This window comes from Antechinus flavipes, chromosome 4, assembly GCF_016432865.1.
Source record: "Antechinus flavipes isolate AdamAnt ecotype Samford, QLD, Australia chromosome 4, AdamAnt_v2, whole genome shotgun sequence".
NCBI lineage: Eukaryota > Metazoa > Chordata > Mammalia > Dasyuromorphia > Dasyuridae > Antechinus > Antechinus flavipes.
Window position 1 is genome coordinate 481,329,606 of NC_067401.1, and position 12,068 is coordinate 481,341,673.

Below are 12,068 nucleotides of genomic sequence, written 5' to 3' on the forward strand. Positions count from 1 at the left end.
GAAACTTATGAAACAGCTTAAGTTAGGTGAGTATGTGCTCCCAGGAACACAGCCCTCTTTTTTTTTTTTTCCCCCTGAGAAAGCAATTGGGATTAAGTGACCTGGCCAGAGTCACACAGCTAAGAAGTGTTAAGTGTCTGAGGCCAGAGCTTACCCGCTGTCTTTAAGAGAAGAAAGCATGGGGCAGCTGGGTGATGCAGTGGGTAGAGCCCCAGCCCTGAAGTCAGGAGGACCTGAGTTCAAATCTAGCCTCAGACACTTAACACATCCTGATTGTGTGACCCTGGGCAAGTCACTTAACCCCAATTGCCTCAACAACAACAAAATAAATTTTAAAAAATAAAAGAAAGCACCCCCTCAGAAAGGCACCTATTTAAAGAAAAACCCGTGTCCAGCATCCTGGGCACTCCCCAGGGCTGGCTGTGCAGCCTCTAGGGGAGACACTGTGAAGATAAACTGGGGGGCTGCCCTGGCCCCTGGCCCTGCAAGAGGAAGTCTTGTAGCTTCTTTCCTTCCTGGAAAGGGCCAGGGAGCAGCCTGGGGCAGAGATTAGGTTTGCCTGGCCTAGCAGCTTGGGGTCCTCGGGCAAGCTCAGGGCTGCTGCTTTCTGCATCCTCCCTGGGCCTGAGCTCTGTGGGCACAGCTCCCATTACCTAAGCTTTCTAGCTTTCTCAGGGTTGCCCTCTGTCCTAGCTTCCTCCCAAGCCCCAGATACTGCCCTTACCTAGCTGGCTCACCCCCCTCCTCCTTCAGCCTGATAGGGTGGCTGCCAGCGCTTGGTCACATATGGGGCGTCCGCCCCGCCTCTGAAATGCTGCCCACCCGCTCCAGCCGGGCCCTTCACCCGCCGCCTCCACTGCCCCCTGGCAGCTGGAAACAAGCCCCCCATTGTGTAGCAGCTTGGCCGAGAACAATCCTCCATGGACAGTGACCTCTCTGTGCCTTGGAGGCAGCCAGGCCCTGTGTGAGTCAAGGCCTCCAAACACCCACTCCAGGAGCCAAGGAAAGCAGCTCGGGGCTTGTGGCCTTCTCTGCAGTGTCACCCTCTCCGAGCCCATTGGGGCTGGGTCTGCCTCCCCCCACTCAGCTAAGCCCGGGGCTTCTGGGAGGCAGGCGCCCCGCAGGGGTGTGGATGCCAGGCCAGCCATGTGGGGGCTCCTGGAAATAGCCTCCCCGGGGTGGAACATCCCTGGCCTGGACTCTGTGGGGACCCTGGGGGTGGGGGCTCCGGGAGATCCCAGCTGCTATTTTCCCTTCGAGGGCCACGTTGGGCTTCCCTAATCCAGATCACAGAAGCACAGTCATGGGCTTCTTTCACGTTTGGCCGAGTGCTCTTGGGCACCCCTTAATTAACCAACCAGGTTCGGGTGAGAACGCCAGCAGCAGTGGGAGGCAGAGGAGGGGCACTTCCGGGGCACAAGGGACAGTCCCGGGAGCCCCGGCTCCACACATCTGGGGCTGGATTCAGATTCGGCGAGCATTTCTTAAGGACCCACAAAAGGCCTTGGAATCCGGCCATGGGAGAGCAGCTCCAAGGGATGGAATGCAACAGGCCTGGAAAAGACGGGAGACTGGGGGCGGCGCCGGCATCCCAAGGGCTGCTTTGTGGAGGAGGAATCACACCTACTCTGCTTGGCCCCGGCACAGCCAACAAGAACAGTGGGAGAAAGTTAACAAGACACAAAGGTAGGCAGAAGAGGTTAGGAAAGACCGTGGCACCCTGATGGTGGCTTTGGAAGGCAGTAAGCTCCTCATCACTGGAGCTCTGCGAGCAGACGAGGGCTGCGCCAGGATCCCCCTCAACATAAAGCCTGCTGCCAAAAGAAATGGCAGCTTGGATTCCACTTCTGGTGCAGAGAATGAGGAGAAAGGGAAATTGCTTTTCTTTCTTGGGGCATTTGTGTGCGATTAGAAGGTCGGACCCGGAGCCGAGAAAACCCGAGTTCAAATCCGGCTTTAGACACCCACTGCGAGGCCCTGGGCACATCACTTAGACTCTGTGCGCCTGTTTCCTCCACTGTAAAATGGAGATAATAGGAGCACTACAATACTGGCATTAGATAATACTAGCACCATCTCCCAGGGTAAAAGTACTGGGAACCAGGTGCCTAGGAGGCTCAGAGTAAACATTAATGGTCACTATTAATATTCAGTGAAATTTAAATGAATTTAACTCAATTCACATTCAATAAATGCCTCAAAAAGGCCTCCAAAGTCCATGGAGAGTGGTTTGAGGCAAAAGATTAGAAAATTCTCAAGAATCATGGGAGGTAACAGTCAACATATGTCCAAGTGATTGTCTTCCAAGAACAGCCCATATCACTCCTATTAGTCAATAGGCTCCAGTGGGCTCCTATCACCCCCAGGATCAAAAATAAAAATCCTGGTTTGGCATTCAAAGCCCTTCATGACCAACCCTCTTCCCCCTGCCATTCCCTTTCCAGTCTCCTTAGCTCCTTCCACGCCACTAGCCAGCTCGAGACTGCCACGACTCCAGCCTCCTGGCACTCCACCGCACCAGTTGGGGCACTTTTGCTGGCTCCAACACTTTCCCATCATCGTCTCTGCCTCCTGACTTCATTTAAGCCTCAGAATTCCAAGAAACCTTTCCCAGTCTCCCTTAAAGCAAGTGCCTTCCCTTAGAGGTTGCCATTGATCATCCCCTTCTTAGAGTACGTGAGCGCGAGATCTGTGAGGGTCCGGACTGCCTTTCTTTGTCCCCCTGTGCCCAGGACATAGTAGGCATTTGTTGTCCTTTGGACAATAACATCGAGGAGGCCGTGACATGCAAGTGTGTTGGACTGGAGGGAGGCGGGGAGGGCTGTGCAAAGTCTCCCTCCCACCTCACTTTTTCCTCCAGAGCCGTCCGGACCAGAGGCTGGAGAGATCAGCCGGACATGGCCCCAGTGCAGCCTTTTTAAGCTAAGGTCTGAACATTCATTGACTGATCGACTTCGGGAGTAAGAGATGAGAGAGGGCAAAGGCTTGGCAGTAACACAGGAGCCTCACGCCAATACAGAACAAATACTTTGACAAAAGAGCCAGGAAGTGCTGGACTTGGCCGAGTGTTGAATAAATCTCACACGCACGAGATTAATTCCGTCCTTCCACTGCAGCAAGCTTCCCTTTGGACCTCTTGTTCCCTCTCCCTTTTACTCATTCTTTTTAGGTAATCAGAATTAAGAGACTTGCTTAGGGTGACCACATTTGAACTCAGATCCTCCCGAATCTAAGACTCTGAGGGGAAAGGGAATGAGTTCCGGTTTTAGTTTTGTTGAGTTCAAGATACTTCTAGGACATCCTCTTGGGATGTCCAGTAGGCAGGCGGAGAGAGTGATGGGACTCTGTGAGGTTCACCTTAATGGAGGCAAGAGCATCTCTAGGAGAACAGCTCCCTTGACCCTCGCTGCCACGCCAGAACGTAGCATCAGCACAGATGTCCGAGGCATTTACCCCTCTCTGGAACCCGTGGTTCCTTTTCTGGTCAGCAGGACCTGTAGTGACTTTTTCCTCCTGGGTGACCTACCTGTTTTCTACCCTCTCATACATCGCCTATTATATATTAGCCAGAATGGCCTTCTTCTCAGTGAGACTCCAGCTTCTGTCTCCAAACTTCGTACCGGCTGTGTCCACGTCTGGAAGGGTCCCCTCATCTGCTAGCACCTTTTCCCCAGGTCCTGATCAGACCCATCTCTGTATGGAAACCCTAGAGACCCGCCTGTCTTAGTAGTTTGAAAGCCCCCGGTGCTTTTCTCCACCAACCCTGCCTGGAACTGACAGATGGAGGAAGCACAAGATTCTCAAGAGACAAGACTTGGACAAACTCAGGATTCTAGAAGCTTGAGAGCCTCCGATGTCTGTCCACGCAAACTGCTGCATGGCCCCGGAATCTGTGAGAACTGCTGTCGGGCCCTGAACAAAAGGAGAACCTCTTCTCTCCATCCCAGAGGGAGGAAAGAGTGGAAATCTCTCAAGAGACAAGAAGCACATACAAAACCTGTGAGGGAGTTGTGAGAGAGGAGCCTCTGGGGACAAATGCCAGGGACCGAACTCTTCGGCAGGGTCAGACTTCAGATCTTTCATGGCCACCTCCACAACATTTCTTACACCTGTTCCCTTCTCTCTGCCCACACAGCCTTCTGTCACCTCTCCCATTTAAACCCCTCAGCACCTCTCACCTGGACTATTGCAACAGTGTACCAAGCAGGCTTCCTGGGTCAAGTCTCACTGCCTGTTCCCAAGAGAGTCACTGTATGTGACTGTTAAACACGGCAGTGAAATGACAGAGTGTGTGTCTGGTGGGCTCTTTTGTTAGCCAGCATCTCATTCAGACTGCTGCGCTCCTCTCGCCTCTGAGGGACGGTTTGCCCCCCCACACTGAAATTACAAGTATTGCTCCCTCTTTTTAAGAATCTCCTTTCCTAAGTAGCAAAAATTTCTGAACTGTAAGAATCTTTTTGGATTTCATAAGAGTTGTTAAGACTTGCTTTCTTCCTGAGTGGACACCCTTCAGTTGGGGAATGACTGGATAACTTATTGTATATGAATGTTATGGAATATTGTTGTTGTTCCCTAAGAAATGATCAGCGTTTCAGAGAGACTTGGAGAGACTTATGTGAACTGATGCTAAGGGAAGTGAATAGAACCAGGCAATCATTTTACACAGCAACATTATGTGGTGATCAATTCTGACAGACATGGTTTTCTACAGCAAGGTGATGAAGAGAGCCATCTGCATCCAGAGACAGGACTGAGTGTGGAGCACAACATAGATTTTCACTTTTATGTTATTATTTGCTTGTATTTTGTTTTCTTTCTCATTTTTTCCTTTTTGATCTGATTTTTCTTGTGCAGCGTGATGGTTGTGGAGGTACGTATGGAACAATTACACATGTTTAAGATGTATTGGATTGCTTGCCATCTGGGGGAAATGTTGGGGGGAAGAGAGGAGAAAAGGATTTGAAACAAAGTTTGCAGGGGTGAATGTTGAGGGCTGTCTATGCGTATTTTAAAAATAAAAAGCTTTAATTTTTAAAAAGACTTGTTTTCTTTAATAGTGAACAGAAAGCTTTCAGAAAAACCTGAAAAGACTTACATGAATGATGTAAAGTGAAATGAGACAGAGCCATGAGAACATTGTACACATAATAACAATACTGTATAATGATCAGCTGCAAATGATTTGGCTAGTCTCAGCAATACAATGATTCAAAACAATTCTGATGTTCTTTTGATGAAAAAAATGGTATCCACCTCTAGAGAAAACTTTTTTTTTCTCTAGAATATATTTTTTAAATTTAATTTTATTTTATAATAACTTTTTATTGACAGAACCCATGCCAGGGTAATTTTTTTACAACATTATCCCTTGCACTCGCTTCTGTTCCAATTTTTCCCCTCCCTCCCTCCACCCTCTCCCCTAGATGGCAAGCAGTCCTATATATGTTAAATATGTTGCAGTATATCCTAGATAACAATATATGTTTGCAGAACCGAACAGTTTAGAGAAAGAACTGATGGAGTCTAGATGCAGATGGAAGCATACTTTTTATTTTTTTATTTTTCTCAGGGGCAGTTGTATTTAATCGTCGTTTATTTTTCCCAATTACATGTAAAGATATTTCTTTTTTATTCTTTTTTGTAAGATTGTGAGTTCCAGATTTTTCTTTTTCTTTCTCTTTTCTTCCCCTCCTCAAGATAGTAAGCAAGCTAATTTAGGTTATACATGTGCAATCATGGAGACATATTCTCTATTAGTCGTGTTGTAAAAGAAGAATCAGAACAAAAGGGGAAAACAAAAAAAAAAATGGAAAAAAAAGAGAAAAGAAGGAAGGGGAGGAAAGGGGAGGAAAGGGAAGGGAAGGGAGGGAGGAAGGGAGGGAGGAAGGGAGGGAGGGAGGAAAAAAGGAAAGAAGGGAGGGAGGAAGGAAGGAAGGAAGAAAGGAAGGAAGGAAAGAAGGAAAAAAAAATAGTATGCTTTGATCAGCATTCAGACTCCACAATTCTTTCTTGGATGTGAATGGCATATTCTATCGCAAGTCTTTTGAAATTGTCTTGGATCATCATATTGCTGAAAAGAGCTAAGTCTGTCATAGTCGATCATGGCACAATCTCGCTGTGATTGCATCCAGTATTCTCCTGGTTCTGCTCATTTCACTCAGTGTCTTGCCAGGTTTTTTTGAAATTTACCTGTTGATCATTTCTTATAACACAGGAGTATTCCATTACATTCCTGTACCACAGCTGATGGTTTCTTGGGAGGTTTGTTGTCTGTTTTTCCTTTCACAGTATGACTAACATGGAAATACATATGTATAACTTATATGAAATTGCTTGTCTTCTCAATGAGTTGGGGAGGGGAGAGTGGGAGTGAGAGGTTTTGGAACGCAGAATTTTTTTAAAAGAATGTTTAAAATTGTTTTTAACTGTGATTGGGAGGAAATAAAATGTTAAATTAAAAAAGTTGCTTTCTTTGAAGCTAAGTCACTTATAAACTCGTGTAAGTTTGTATATCAGAAATGCAAGATGCCTTTTTTATACCTGGACCCTCACTGTAAGATAACAGTGGCTTCTGGCAAGGTCCCTTTCAGGCTGTTTCTCAGTTGCAAGCTGACCAGATGGGCCATTCTGAATTACCCATCACCTCTGCCTATCACTGACCATAGTCGTCCTGACTGGCCTCCTTTGGACATGAGCCAGTTTATCAATGTCCTTCTGAAACTATATGCAGGGAAAGAACACTTCTGTCTCCTCAAAGCCATACCTCTCTTGATTAGTGTAGACCACAATCCCATGAGCTCTTTTGGATGCGGCAATGTCTTTTAAACCATTCAGGACCGCCACACTCTCCCTGGAATTCTTCGGATTCAGCTTCCTCACCAGGCACTGATTCATTTTCCTTTGTCTTGCAGTGCTCTGTCCTAGATGCCCGATCTTTACCCTTTTGCTGTTAATATCTTTTGGTTTATCTGCTTGTGCTCAAGGTTTTTATTTCAGTTTTGTTTCTGCTAAGGTCTTGGTTAATTTCTGTCTTTCCCCCTCCATTTTCCCAGTGCTGGCTTTCCATCTCCCCCTCCTTTCATGTCAGTTTCCCCGGGGGCTGGACCTCCTTCCACCCTGGATGATTTATGTTTCATCAGCTTCAGTCTTTGCTTCAGAACTGGCCCCAGATGGATGCTGGGCTCTCTGCCTCTGGCTTCATAGAGTGTTGCACAGCAGAGGTGCACATCTGTCCTGCCCCATCCCTCTGTTCCTCTGCTTTTGGACCAAGTTCTTTTATTTCTTCTGTGGCTCAGAATGCTTTTGTGATGTCTGTGTATTTGTCTGGAGTAGGGAATGTTAGGGTAGTAGAGCTGAGCTCTGCTGGAGTAGCCAGATGGCTCCAGAGGTCTGGAGTCAGGAAAATTCCTCTCCCTGAGTCAAAATGCCAGGTTCAGACACTTACTAGCTGATTGACCCTGGGCAAGTCACTAAACCCTATGTGCCTCAGTTTCATCATTGGTATAGTAAGCCATTTCAGTGTCTTTGCCAAGAAAACCCCCAATGGGGTCACAGCTGAACGACCACCACGTGCTCCTTTCCCTATCCTGAATCTTTTTGACCTCAAGTGAAAGATTTCACCTGTATTCCTAATGAATTTCATTTTCCTACATTCAATCCATTGCTCTCTCCGGTCTACCATGATTCTTTTGGAATCCGGACCCTGTTACTTATCACCTGTTAGCTAATCTGCTTCTCTCCCAACATGATGTCATCTACAAACTTATGATAAAAATGGTCCAGGTAACAGAACCAAAGAAAAATCCCTGGAACACACCGCTGAAGACCTCTAGCTGCCAGTGAACCATTAACAATGAATGAATATCCACCCAATTCTGAATCCATGTCATAGTTTTATCTCATCTCTATTTTCTCCATAAGAGTGTGAAATGTTCTATCAGATTCTTTGTTAAAAATCAAAATAAAGTCTACCCACAACATTGTGCTCACATGTGTGAAGCAATCCTGTTCACAAAGGAAAGGAACTGAGTGTGATAGGACAAGTTCTGCATGAAGCCAGGCTGACTCTGGAAATCCCTGCTTCCTTCACTAGAAGTTTGCTTACGGCTAGATCACAATGATCTGCTCCAGAATTTTCTCAAGAATCCAATTCAAACTCACTGATTTCTCTTGCCTTTTTGAAAATTGCAACCATATTTCCCCCTTCGGATCTTGCAACACCACATCTCCCAATTTCCATGTCCCTCAGATATCTCTGGCAGTGTCTCAGCAGCCACAGCTGTCATTTCCCTGCCAGGTGGCAACCCACTTCTCTCTTAGCATCTCTTAGTTATCTTGGGCATCAGCCATTTTCGTTTGGTCGTTTTCCTTTTTTCAACCTTCATTTTTTTCAATGTTGGGTGCCAAATTCTCTCCCTTGCCCCCTTCCCTACCCACTGAGAAGGCAAGTAACATGCCATCAATTATACATGTGAAGCCATGAAAAACCTATTTCCATGTTAGCCATGTTTAATAAAATAAAATAAAAACAAGAAACATTAAGAAAGTGAAAAAAATCTGCTTCATAATGTACTTGGAGTTCAATAGTTCTATTTCTAGAGGCAAATTGTCATTTCCAATATAAAGAGCATTTACCTTTGTGGAGAAAACAGACAAAATAGCAATTAGGTGGTTCTAACCTCTCTGCTTTCAATTAGCATCATCATCTCATTGACCCCTTCTCTGGTCCTTTTTTCTCCAGTATTTCATTAATAATAATAATTTTTTTAAAAACCAGCAACTCTATTTGGTTAGATTTCCTCTCCCGTTTCAGCCTTAACAAAGGGTCAGGGAATGCTAAATTTTCTCACATCCATCTTCTATTATCTTGCCTTGCTTTTGTCTTCTTTAAATTCTGAGTTGGCCAGGGAGTTCCCTGCGCATCCACATCAGTCTCTTCAAATAATTTTTGTCTTTACCACATGAACAGTCCATAGTCTCTTCCTATCATGTGGTTCCTTAACATCTTTTACTCTAATTCTTATCCAGAAGTCTCCAACTGATCCTCCCTGTGCCTCTTGAGGGATTTCTGTGTGATGATCATTTCTAATTGTTGAGAGACCTTTGTGTTCCTTATTCCATTCAGCAACACTGGTAGAAAGGTAGTGTTGAAATAGTGGATCTTTGCTTTCATGGAAAGCTTGGAGTCGCTGAAGAGATTTTGCAATTTCCAGAAGTCCATCCAGCTTCCTTGCCTCCACCTGAGTAATTCTGGGCCCAGCTTGTTTTCTATCTGCATTGTCTGCCCAGGATATGTGTGCAGCTGGACAAACCCTCCCAGGGCTTGCATCCATTCAGATGCAACTTGAAATCCACACACCCCAAAAGGCAATACCTACTAGCTCTATATCTCAAGGAGATCAAAAAAATAGGGGAAAAGGATTCATACGTACAAAATTTTGAAGCAGCTAATTTTATGATGGCAAAGAAGCTAATCACATGTCCGTCAACTGGGAAATGGCTCAATAAATTATAGTATATGAATGTGAGACATTATGCTGTAAGACATAAGAAGGGGATGGTTTCAGAAAAACCTGGGAAGATTTATATGAACTGATGCGGAGTGAAATGAGCAAAAACAGGAGAACAATCTACACCATAAACAATAACATTGTAGCCAACTGTGAAAGATTTAGTAACTGATGAACACAGTGATGAACCACAATTCCAAGGACTCATGCATGATGAAACATACTATCCACCTCCAGATGGACAACTGATGGATTCAGAGTGCAGATAGAAGCATATTTTCTTTTTCTTCCTCTTTCCCTTCTCTTTCTCCCTCCCTTCCTTCTTTTTTCTTTCTCTCTGCAGGAAATCATTTTGCATGGCTATAACTGTTAAGAATAGGTTTATTTTTCTTGTCTTTTCATTGTGGGAGTCAGGAGGGAGGAGATAGAGAATTTGTTTTAAAAAAAAAAAAAGGATAAAAACGTTTCTGTGCTTTAAAAGAAAAAGAAAAAAAAAATCTAGGCAGTAGATCTTTGTCCATTTGGTCTATTCCATGTGGATGGTAAAACCAGACTTAACTTTGAGTGTTTACAGATCTGTTCCAGGAGGCCCTGCAAGTTTCTGGGGTTCTCCAATCAGTGAAGTGCTATTCACAGACAGGAATACCTAGGCAGCTTCACTTGAAGTCCACTTGAAGGCAATCCCCTGCCTGACTTGGACTCTGAGCTAGATCGCTTCTATTACAGATGAACATACATTTGGTAAACATGGAACTCCCTATCTGACATCCCATCTATTATCATTAGAGGGTTCCTGAACATGTGATGTCTTATGTTGCACTCACTCTATATACATTGTTTAATATCAGCTGGCCAATAAAAATTTTATTATAATGTAACTACTATTTATAATTTTTTATAATGTAGCTATTATTAACTACCTACACAGACCTTGTGCTAAGCACTGAGGCTATAAAGAAAGGCAAAGGATAGTCTCTGCCTTGGGGATCTCATAATCTAATGGAAGATCTGTTTATTTGAATTTCCTCTCCTTACCAAGGATAGTCTAAATCATATGTATAGAGGAAAGTAAATCCATAGGTCATAAAGATCAGTTATTGTTGATATTCTCTAAGCTATCATATTGCATTATGAATTATACAATTTGAAAATTTCTCCCACACTTTTGGTATTTTCCTTTCCACATACCCTCAAGGATTTCACAATTGTGTCACCTCCAACATGGATCTCCTCTGTTTATACTTGGCCCAATCTAGCTATTTTTCCTACCTTTGTTCTTTTTACTGTCATTTCCACTTCCCCTTAAAGCATTTATAGGATTATGAGGTCACGGTCCAAGGGTAGTGATTCTCTTGCTTTTTTGCAGATCTTATCCATGGTTTTTTCCTGTTTGAGGTCTTTTCTCACTTTCATCTTTGAATGCCCTTGTGTTAAATTTATGAAAGGTTAGAGCTCTTGCCAAGTTTTCTTTTTTTTTAATTTTTAGTAATGGCTTTTTTCCCCCAAAATACATGCAAAGATAGTATTCAACATTCACCCTTGCACAATTTTGTATTCCAAATTTTTCTCCCTCCCTTCTCCCACCCCCTCCCTTAGATAGCAAGTAATCTAATATACATTAAAAATGTACAATTCTTCTATATATATTGCTACATTTATCATGCTGCATATGAAAAATCAGATCAAAAAGGGAAAAAAATGAGAAAAAAAGCCAGCAAATAACAACAAAAAAGATGAAAATCCTATGTTGTGATCCACACTCAGTCCCCACAGTCCTCTCTGTGGATGCAGATGGCTCCCTCCATCACAAGTCTATTGGAATTGGTCCTAATCCCCTCCTTGTTAAGAACAGCCAAGACCATTACAGTTGATCATTACATAATCGCCAAGCTTTCTTTAAACTGATTTTGCCCTCAACTGTTTCTCTCCATGTTACGAAATGATACTTTTCCTAATCATCCATTATCCGTCTTTGTAAGATTTAATAGACAAGTTTACAGCCTAACCTGACATTGCCTTTGGCTGCTTTCTCTGTTGGGTGAGTCAGATGTTTGTTGCTGAAGGCCTTTTGAGACATTTTTGATCTCCTTGTTGTAATAATGGATTTATACTGGTTAAACTTCTCTATAAAATTATTAGAGTCAATACTGGTGTCTTTTCTGCTCTCCATTTCCCATTAAGGGAGGGCAGTATTAAATTGTTTCAAGTATATATCATCTCTCTTGTTCTTGTTCTTTGATGCAGATGAGCATATTTTTGGATAAGTAATTTTTTACTCCCCTTCTGCCCTTTACTGTCCTATTTCTTTTAAATGAGGTTTACCTGCCAGAAGCTGTTGTCTAAACATGAATTTCTTTCTTTCTTTTTTAATGGACTTACACACACAGACACACACACACAGACACATACTCTTAATAGTATTTTATTTTTTCTAGTTACGTGTAAAAGTACTTTTCAACATTTACGTTTATAAGATTAATTTCCAGTTTTTTCCCTCTCCCCCTAGCTTCCTCTCCAAGACTAGTCATGAGTTTCATAAGCAGGTTCAGTTTCCACCCT